Raw genomic sequence first — 10089 nt, forward strand, 5'->3', positions numbered from 1 at the left:
AATGTACATACATCAAGGTATATTTGTAGAAAATTTCACGAAAAGATATTAATTTTCCTGGAAGTTAAGAAGAATTTAAGTGAACTCTGTTGGAATTTCCGAAAATTGTCCCCCACCACCATTCCAAAACACTTTCACCGGAAAATTTTTGTATATTCGGATTCTACATAGCAAATACTATATGCATAGAAAATTTCATTTTTCTGAAAGTTATGACCTACCAAAATCTGGGGGGTAAAACCCTGTAGTTATGCCGATTTTTTTTTAATGAAAAAAAAAAAAATAATAATAATAATTTTGATATATTCTGGTTCGTTTTTAGAATTAGTAAGTGGATTAGTTTCCATCTGTCTCTTTCTCTGTATATTCAGTCGTTAATTCTGTGTTACATTAAGCTAGTAAGCAAGTATTTTTCCCCAAAAGCACGTGAAAATACGAAGGGAATAATTTAGTGTTGACATCATGTGTCTCGAACTCATAGTTTTTACGTGTTCACTTTATATGTTAGAAATAACAGCTAAAAACCTCTCGAATGATTTACTACTACATTTTTTTTTTATGGAAGAACATTACAGTAATGGTAATCCGAGATATATTTCACTAGATGGACTGGTTACGCCTGGAATATCTTTGACCACAGGTATTCAGCCCGAAGTGACAAACAGCTAAACAAGAAATATCTCTGCAAGTTACAGGAAATGGCAACCAGATCGCCGACAAAGCACTCCCGGCATTCACTCATTTTCAGTCTGAGAGTTTATCACAGAAATGCCAATTATCTTCGTCACTTCAATGGGCACGTGTTGTTTTGTTAACTGTAAACACTCCTGTGTACGTGTTCTTTCTGTTTGATGTGTCGAAGTGGAAGAGGAAACTAATGGGTGTACGTGTGTGCGCACGCAAATGTGTTTTAATGTACTTACCGGCAGAGATACCCGGTGTTGTTCGGGATTAATACGGCATAGTTTCTATATATTACGTTCATGTTGAAACAGGTGATACAGGAAAGGGCAGCATTGATGACAAAACATTTATAGAGTAAATGTTAAAACGGCATTCTTTCGATATGGATATTAAAATATTGAAAGAATGCCGTTAAGGTATTTGGACAGAATTATCATTTTGGGGTGGTAAAGAATACGCACACAACCCGTTTACGGCGTAACCCTAACCACTGGGTGTGTGCATTCTTTACCTTCGCCACCATTTTTATGAGAATGGGATGGATCATATCTGAAAGCAGCTGTAGATGTTGTGAAGAACGAATTCGTACTTGGTCTGTTTTGGAGAGCTAGGCGCTTTTTCGTTCAAGCATGAGAGCTTAAATATGATTTACTTTCGTTTTTACTTTAAATATGGTTTAGTTTCGTTTCTTAAAAAAATTATAAATTTTATTTGATTATATTTAGTATTAATAGTGACAGCTAAAATATATTAAATAAGATAAAAAATGAAAATTTAAGCGTTTTAGACAAAATATATTTCATAAGAAATGAAAATTAAAACAAAAATACTAACTCTTTAACTCTCTCTAGCAACTCTTTTACTTGTTTCAGTCATTTGACTGCGGCCATGCTGGAGCACCACCTTTAGTCGAGAAAATTGACCCCAGGACTTATTCTTTGTAAGCCTAGTACTTATTCTATTGGTCTTTTTTTGCCGAGCCGCTAAGTTACTGGGACGTAAACACACCAGCATCGGTTGTCAAGCGATGGTGGGGGGACAAACACAGACACACATACATATATATATATATACATATATACGACGGGCTTCTTTCAGTTTCCGTCTACCAAATCCACTCACAAGGCTTTGGTCGGCCCGAGGCTATAATAGAAGACACTTGCCCAAGGTGCCACGCAGTGGGACTGAAGCCGGAACCATGTGGTTGGTAAGCAAGCTACTTACCACACAGCCACTCCTGCGCCTACTAGCAAAATATTTTATTTTAAAAAAATTATAGATTATAAACATCTCTCATACCAATCAAAAATATAGATTATAAACATCTCTCACATCAATCAAAAGATTCTGGAATGGATCATCATTAAATTGATATCGCCACATGAATTCAACTAAGTAACTATTAAGACATGTTCTTGCTGTTCCAATTTCTCTTTTATTCCATCTTTTGGCACTGTTCCACATTACCTCTACATGATTGCTTGAAGCATGTGAAATAGGATTGATGAAATTAACTGAGTGATTGACAGTGAGGTGATTATAACCAAGGTTTGCAATGGTGTTATAAATCGGATATTATTGTTGTTCCAGGGCATATATATTGTTGAATTATTGGTAACAACATTTCAGCTGATCTGTCTGGAACTGCAGTCAAAAAGCACCTTCTTCCTTGCCCTAATTCAGTACCACCGACTACCCATTGTGTTTGCACTTGGTGACTAACATTAAACTCTTGTCAGACAAAAGCTGATTCATCCATTTCCACATATGTAGTGGAAAGGTGTATCAGAAGATGCTGAGGTAACAGATGTGAGAGGCATGTGGATGCCTTCAAAGTAAACAATGGAATAACATCGGTTTGTAGTTTAAATAATTTATTTAAATGACACTTGCTTTCGTTTCTAAATGGATTGCTCGCTTTGGATTACCATTATTAAAATATCGAAAGAATGCTGTTAAGGCATTTGGACAGAATTATCATTTTGGCAGAGGTAAAGAATACACACGCTTGTGCTATAAACAAATTTTCACCACATCAATTCGTTGCCAACTGCTTTTAGCTGGCAAAGAAATCAACAGGATGCATCTGTGAATATGATAGTGTAGAACTGAATATGTTTTGTGTCTGTGTGTGCGTTGGTCATTCAACCGGACATATTTGTGTTTGTGTGTGTGTCGGTCATTCACACCGGTCGTTCATGCTGAATATCTGAGAAAATATTGGCTTGCTATCTCATGCGTGTCTCTCTCCGTCCCTGACTTGACTGTCCATCCCGTTACGGATTACTGTATTTATAACAAGTCGTGACAGCTAGAAGGACAGATATACCACAGGAGAAATTGTGTCTAAATAGGTCAACTCCTGTCCTTTTCAACTTCACCCGACATGGTTGAGGTCAAAGGGAAATGATCCATCATTTTTTTGACAGGACATAGAAATTTCTTTTGCGCCTGTTTGGTCAGTGGTGGATCAGACTGAGAATCCTTAGATTTGGTTTTGAATCTAAGCTCGGAGAAAGGAAGTGTTAGTTTTTACACATACATTCTTTCTCCACCGAATTTAAGAGGATTTTTCATGAAATATTTGGCAATAATTTTTTCCAATTCATAACAGCCTCCAAGGCTAAAACCCAATTTAAGAATTAAAAATTTTATACTATTCACTTCATATGACCACAAATACATTAACGAAACAATTATCCTTAATGACAGTTTCCCTTCAAAGACAGTGCCAGATCTAATTGGTAATCTTTTCCTGTACAGTCTTCTACATTGCCAAATATTACCATCACTAATTTTTTTTTATCTTTCACCAAATACATTTCTAAGCCATATGAAGGGCAAATATGTTCCTTATGCAAGAGCCCATGTTGTCTGCACCAATCAATTACTTTTACATTATCCATTAAATTAATAATCAAGTCCGAATAATTTATGTTACTCACTGATGGAAAATTCATATTGAAATTGTAAATGTTAACACTAAATATGAACAAAATAAAACTAAATCTTATTTAAGCTAAAAACGAAACTAAATCATATTTAAGCTGTCACGCTTAAATGAAAAAGCGCTGAGAGCTATTCTATTGGACCTCTGTGTAATCTGACATGCTAAACATTGTTTTAATGATTCAGCATTAAGTGCTGCAGCATGCCTTTGCTGATCTTGGGAAAATCTCATCACCCTTCTGTCTTGGGACTCCATCAGATGTGCTGCAGCATGCTTTTGCTGATGTTGAGAAAGTCTCCTCCCTTCTCTCTTGAGACTGTATTTGACGTCCTTTATCTCTTAAGACTCTTGCCTTTGTTTTTATGCACTCCTCCTTGTTTTATAGGTGTTTCTGGAGAGATTACATTTTGCCTTTGGTGGCATATTTTTTTTCAATATTTTAAACAAAAACATATGTACATAGAAAAGATATACATTAATCTCTATTTTTGTAAGTAGTTGTATGTATGTAGTGTCTATATTTTTGTATGCAGTGTAACGTAACCAAATATAAGCAAATTGTAAATACCTTGCAACTACTGCGATGATTACGAACTATTAATGGAATGGCAGATGTGTATTTTTATATAACTTGGGCCTTCCACGTAATTGTTTTTTGTTAAGAGTTTGTGTAGAAGTATGTGTGTGCTTAATAACATAGGTAACGGGCACGCAAACACACACACACCCACAGACACATACAGACATATATTCACGCATGTCAGTCACGTGTAGATGTGTGTGTGTGTTTAATAATGTACTTAGCACGGAAACACACACGCACACACAGACATACAAACTCATGCACCCACACACATACACTCAGATACATACACACTCATGTGACATTGTCGTCATCATTTCAAATATCCTTTATTATCTCGCACATATCGAATGCGCAGACACACACAAAAGTCAAAGAATAAAAGTGAAGCAATATTACAGAATGGTTTTCAGTAGAGGGAGAAATGTAAATAAAAATTTAAATAGACGACGTGCAGAAATTTTTAAAATAAGTAAAATAATGTTGTAGGGAGAATGGACAAATAACATGAAGACAAATTGAAATACACTGAAGGCAATTTTCAGAGAGAGAGAGTGAGTGAGTGAAAGAAACCGATATCTGTACATGTGAATGTGAGAAAAAGAAAAAGTGATAAATAGAAAGAGAGGATTGCTTGAAAACTGCAGAAGTCAAAGGGAGAAAATCAATTGAAAACTGCAGAAGTCAAAGGGAGAAAATCAATTGAAAACTGCAGAATTTTGGAGAAAATCTCACGTGAACAACTTTTTTTCACGGTTGGCTTGTCGCATTAAGCTGGAGCTTTGGGCAAAATGTTATAGTGCATGACCATCCATAGCACATAAGCAATGTGTGTATAAAATTTGGGGAAAATCGGTTGAAAACTGTAGAAATGCATACATATTATACGTACAGATACACACAAACACATACACCCAGACATCCTTTGTTTTATATATATAGGTGTGTGTGGAATGTAGATATACCAAAAACAATGCCAAAAACCTTGCATATTTGTTCTTACCTGCTTCATTTGTGTATGTAAAATCCATAAATTTCCAAGAACATCAGAAAAGCTGTATTACTCATAATAGTCCATGTGTTTTTAACCACTAAATAGCTGAAATATTGCAACATGCATCAAAGAGCCAAAATATTGCAACATGCATGGAGAAAAGGAAGAAATGTAAATTAACACTTACTATTGATCAAAGAAAATGCAAAAGAAAGAAGTATGAATGACATTGATTTCTCTTAATTTTAAAGCTAAATGAAACAAGGTCTGTGGAACTATACAACACATTTTATGAAATTATTAATAGCAATGACTGATTCAACAAGCTGATATCGTTCAGCCATTCTAAAATTTAATGGTCAAGGTTTGATGCAGGTGTGTAGGGGCCAATCCTATAACTTAGAAAGAAAGAGATAGCAAGGCTGAAAACTGGTGTTTATATAAGCATAGGGTGGATTCACAGACTGATGGCCTTTTTTCCCCACGTTGGGAACAAATTGTTGTAAACACACAAGTGGACAGTTGAAACTGACCAATAAATGCAACTAATTTGGCAAAACACTGGGTCATGTGACTTGATGCTAAGAATCTTGGCTCACTTAAGGATTTGATGCAAAGAAATTGCATTCTGAGTGACATTCAAGTCATAACAAATAACATGACTTCAACAATCCAATTCCTGACATCTATGGGATTGATCCACAATTCTTCCAGGTGTTGTAATGAGCCTATGTTCCTTACACCGTGGAAGACAGTATCTGAAGGAAGAATGTGGAGATGTTCCATTTGCAACTGGTATCAGTGTTTAAGGCAAGATTCCTTTTTTTGGGGGTGCCCATCTACTGTTGACACGGCTTGTAAATTTGATTTATTACTGGGCCGAAATGGACTGTAAACAGTCTGTTGTGATGAAGCATGTTGGGGTCACATCTGAAGCAATTATTAACTGGCACAATTACTTCTGCGACATTTGTGCCATGTAGTTCATCAACAATCCTGTCCAACTTGGGGGACAGGATGTTGTAGAAATTGTTGAATCCAAGTTAATGCACCAGAAGTACCATCACAGTCATTACTGTGAAGGCCACTATGTACTTGGAATGGTAGAACATGGAACTTTAAAGATGTGTTTTAGTTCCTGTCCTTGACAGAAGCGCCGCCACATTATTACCAATAATTAATGAACACGTGCTGCCAGGAACTAAGATTGTAACGGACTGTTGCCAGGTATATAATGCTCTGCCCAATCATTCCAGTGTGAATCATCATGCCAATTTTGTCGACCCCAATGACTTCACAATCCACATGAATATGGTGGAGGAAATATGGAGTAACGTCAAGAGGAAATATCGTAACATGCATGGCACCTTAGATGCTCTATTCTCTACTTATCTATTAGAATTTTGTTGGCGACAATACAACATAATAATGTTTTTCTGAATTTCATAAAATGCATTAGACAGTATTATACTGTTTAATTTACCATTTCAAACATGTATTTTTATAAATTTCATAAAATGCATTGTATAGTTCCACTGATGTTTCATTTAGCTTTAAAATTAATAGAAATCAATGTCATTTATATTTCTTTCTTTCTTATGTAAAATCTGTAAATTTCCAACTAAAATTGTAATGGACTGCTGGCAGGCATATAATGGTCTTCCAAATCATTCCAGTGTGAACCACTGTGTGAATTTTGTCCAGCAACCTTTCAATCAACATGAATATGGTGGGAGGGAATGTGGAGTCACATTAAGAGGAAATATTGTAACATCCATGATACCTCAGATGCTCTATTTTCTACTCATCTATTAGAATTTTGTTGGCAACAATACAACACATATAATACTTTTATGAATTTCATAAAATGTATTAGACAGTATTTAATTTACCATTTCAAACATGCTTTTTATGAATTTCATAAAATGTGTTGTGTAGTTCAACAGATCTTGTTTAATTTAGCTTAAAATTAATAGAAATCGATGTCATTCATACTTCTTTCTTTCGCATTTTCTTTAATCAATAGTAAGTGTTAATTTACATTTCTTCATTTTCTCCATGCATGTTGCAATATTTTGACTCTTTGGTGGTTAAAAAGAACCACATGGACTATTATAACTAATATGGCTTTTTTGACGTTGATCTTGTTTTCTTCTTGGAAATTTATAGATTTTACATACACAAAATGAAGCAGGTAAGAACAAATATGCAAGGCTTTTCTGAAGTTTAAAATGCTATGTTTTTGTTATCTACATTCAAGCACACACATGTACACACCCGCCTGTCCCTTCCACTTCGAAGGGAGTGTTTACAGTTGACAAGACAACACGTGCTCACAGAAAGTAACAAAGATAATGGCAATTTTGTGACAATTCTGAAACTGAAAATGATTGAGTGCCTTTTTCCTGTATCTGCCCCGTTACCAGTTTACCATCGCAAGTTATCCCTCCTCCAATTGTAATAAAAACTTGTATACTACAAAATTTATTAATGGTCTTTTATTCATTTGCAGTGGCATCCAGAAAATCAACATTCAGTCAGATAGTTGAGAAAATGAAGATCTGTAGGAGACCTTGGGAATAATGGTTCTTAACATTGGAACTTGCAAATTTTCCCAAAAATCCAGGATTTCATTGAGGAAATTCGAAGTGTTCAGTGATTTCAGGTTAAAAGAAATTAGTGGTGTGTCGGAATAGCTGTCCCACTTCAGTTAGATTACGATTTCAGATTTCAAATTCCAAATTCACTTGCCTCAACAGGTCTTCGCAAGCAGAGTTTTTTTAGTGTCCAATGAAGTAAAGATATGAATAAGTGAGCTGGCTATACTTCTGGCAGAGGTCACAGATTATGCTCTCACTTGCTTTGCCGAGTCTTCTCACGTACTGCATATTTCCAAAGGTCCCGGTCACTGGTCATTGCCTCAGTGAGGCCTAAAGTTTGAAGGCCGTGCTTCACCACCTCATCCCAGGTCTTCGTGGGTCTACCTCTTCCACCGGTTGCCTCAACTGCTAGGGTGTGGCACTTTTTCACACAGCTATCCTCATCCATTCTTCTCGCGTCCATTCCAGCACAATTGTCTCTCTTGCACACCACAACTGATGCTTCTTAGGTCTAACTTTTCTCTCAAGGTACTTACACTCTGTCGAGTATGCACACTGACATTACACATCCATCGGAGCATACTGGCTTCATTTCTTGCGAGCTTACGCATGTCCTCAGCAGTCACAGCCCATGTTTCACTGCCATGTAGCATGGCTGTTCATACACATGCGTCATAGTCTGCCTTTCACTCTGAGTGAGAGGCTCTTTGTCACCAACAGCGGTAAGAGCTCTCTAAACTTTGCCCAGGCTATTCTTATTCTAGCAGCTACACTTTCAGTGCACCCTCCCCTGCTACAAACTTGGTCACCTAGGTAGCGGAAGCTATCAACTATTTCTAGTTTTTCTCCCTGGAGTGTGGCAAAGGTTGTTTTCTGCATATTGTCAGTGTTTATTGCCCCTGAGCATCCACCACACACAAAAACTATCTTGCTAGTTAGCCTTCCTTTGATATTGCTGCACCTCTTATATGTCCATAGCTTACACTGTGTACACCTTATGGAGTTTCTACCTACGCCTTTTCTACAGATCGAGCAGGGCTATCTACCTGATATATACACACAAAACACTTCAAGTCTTTGGTCCTCATGACACAGAACATTGGAAAATTTTTTATCTGTTTCCCCTCTTGCTAAGTAAACCTGTCTCCTAGCTTCCCTTCTGGCAGTCTCATGCAATTCCCTGCTACCTCTGTTCTTCCAGTCCATTTCTTTTCCCTAATGGCCTTGTCAACTATATTGTTCCACCACCACGTTACCTTAGGTTGAGAGGGGACTTTGCACCTTCCACAGGTCTGGTCAGTAGCCCTCAACAGGTTGTCCCATAGGAACCTTCAGTTGTCTTCCACATTATGCGATGTTATATCCTCTATTTTGTCAAAAGTTTCGAGTAATACGTCTCTAAATCTCTGTCCATTCACAGGATCCTTAAGTTTCCAAACCCTTCTTTTCCATGCTGGTTGTCTTCACAGCATCCATTTAGCCCTGATCCTGAAGTCACTAACTATGAGAGCCTGGTGTTGCCTTCTGGCTTGCCAATTCTCAATCAAACCGTCCAATCCATGCCAGCATGGAAAGCAGATGTTAAACGATGCTGATATATGTATCATTTCTAGAATTTATGTAGTCACTGGAGGCTCTCAAATTCTTTAAGAGATATAGTTTTTGAAGAGACCTGTTAATACAGGATTTAGTTGTAGAGAGGAGTTTTCATTTGATGTTGAAGATAAAGAGACCAGTTTCAACATTAAATGAAAAATTCTCTCCAAAACCAGACCCTCTATAAACAGATCCAAAAATGTTTAGTATGTTCTCTTGAAAAACTATATCTCTTAAAGAATTTGAGAGCCTCCAACAACGACATAAATTCCAGGAATGAGATTTTTTTCTGTATGTCCACATTTTAAGAAATACATCTTCATGGAATTTAAAGATAGGCTACCAGACACATAGTGAATTATTAACATCTTGTTTATATCTGCTTAACATAGATTTAGTGTAACATTAGTTTTCTCCCTTTAGTTTTTCATTTTGTCTTTTTCCTTATGAGCATCCCTTGTTCAAACATCATCTGCTCAAAAAGCAACTGACAAATGGTCTTTCTCTCATCTTGAAAAATGGCAAAATAAATTAATGTTTTGACTAAGAAACCCCGGGCAAGACTTGTGGTTTTTATTATAATATTATCTTTACTCTATTAGGTGATCTACTTGTTGAAGCTTTACCACATAATATATATATATATATATATATATATATACATATATATATATATATACAT

At 36.3% G+C, this 10089-nt stretch overlaps 1 protein-coding gene across 1 annotated transcript in view; it reads left to right on the forward strand.

The window, feature by feature from the left end:
• LOC106876156 (zinc finger protein 239) overlaps positions 1-10089 on the forward strand; it is a 17078-nt gene that overhangs the window by 1105 nt on the left and 5884 nt on the right. The gene's annotated exons all lie outside the window — the stretch shown is intronic.

This window comes from Octopus bimaculoides, chromosome 7 (assembly GCF_001194135.2).
Source record: "Octopus bimaculoides isolate UCB-OBI-ISO-001 chromosome 7, ASM119413v2, whole genome shotgun sequence".
Classification (NCBI taxonomy): Eukaryota; Metazoa; Mollusca; class Cephalopoda; order Octopoda; family Octopodidae; genus Octopus; species Octopus bimaculoides.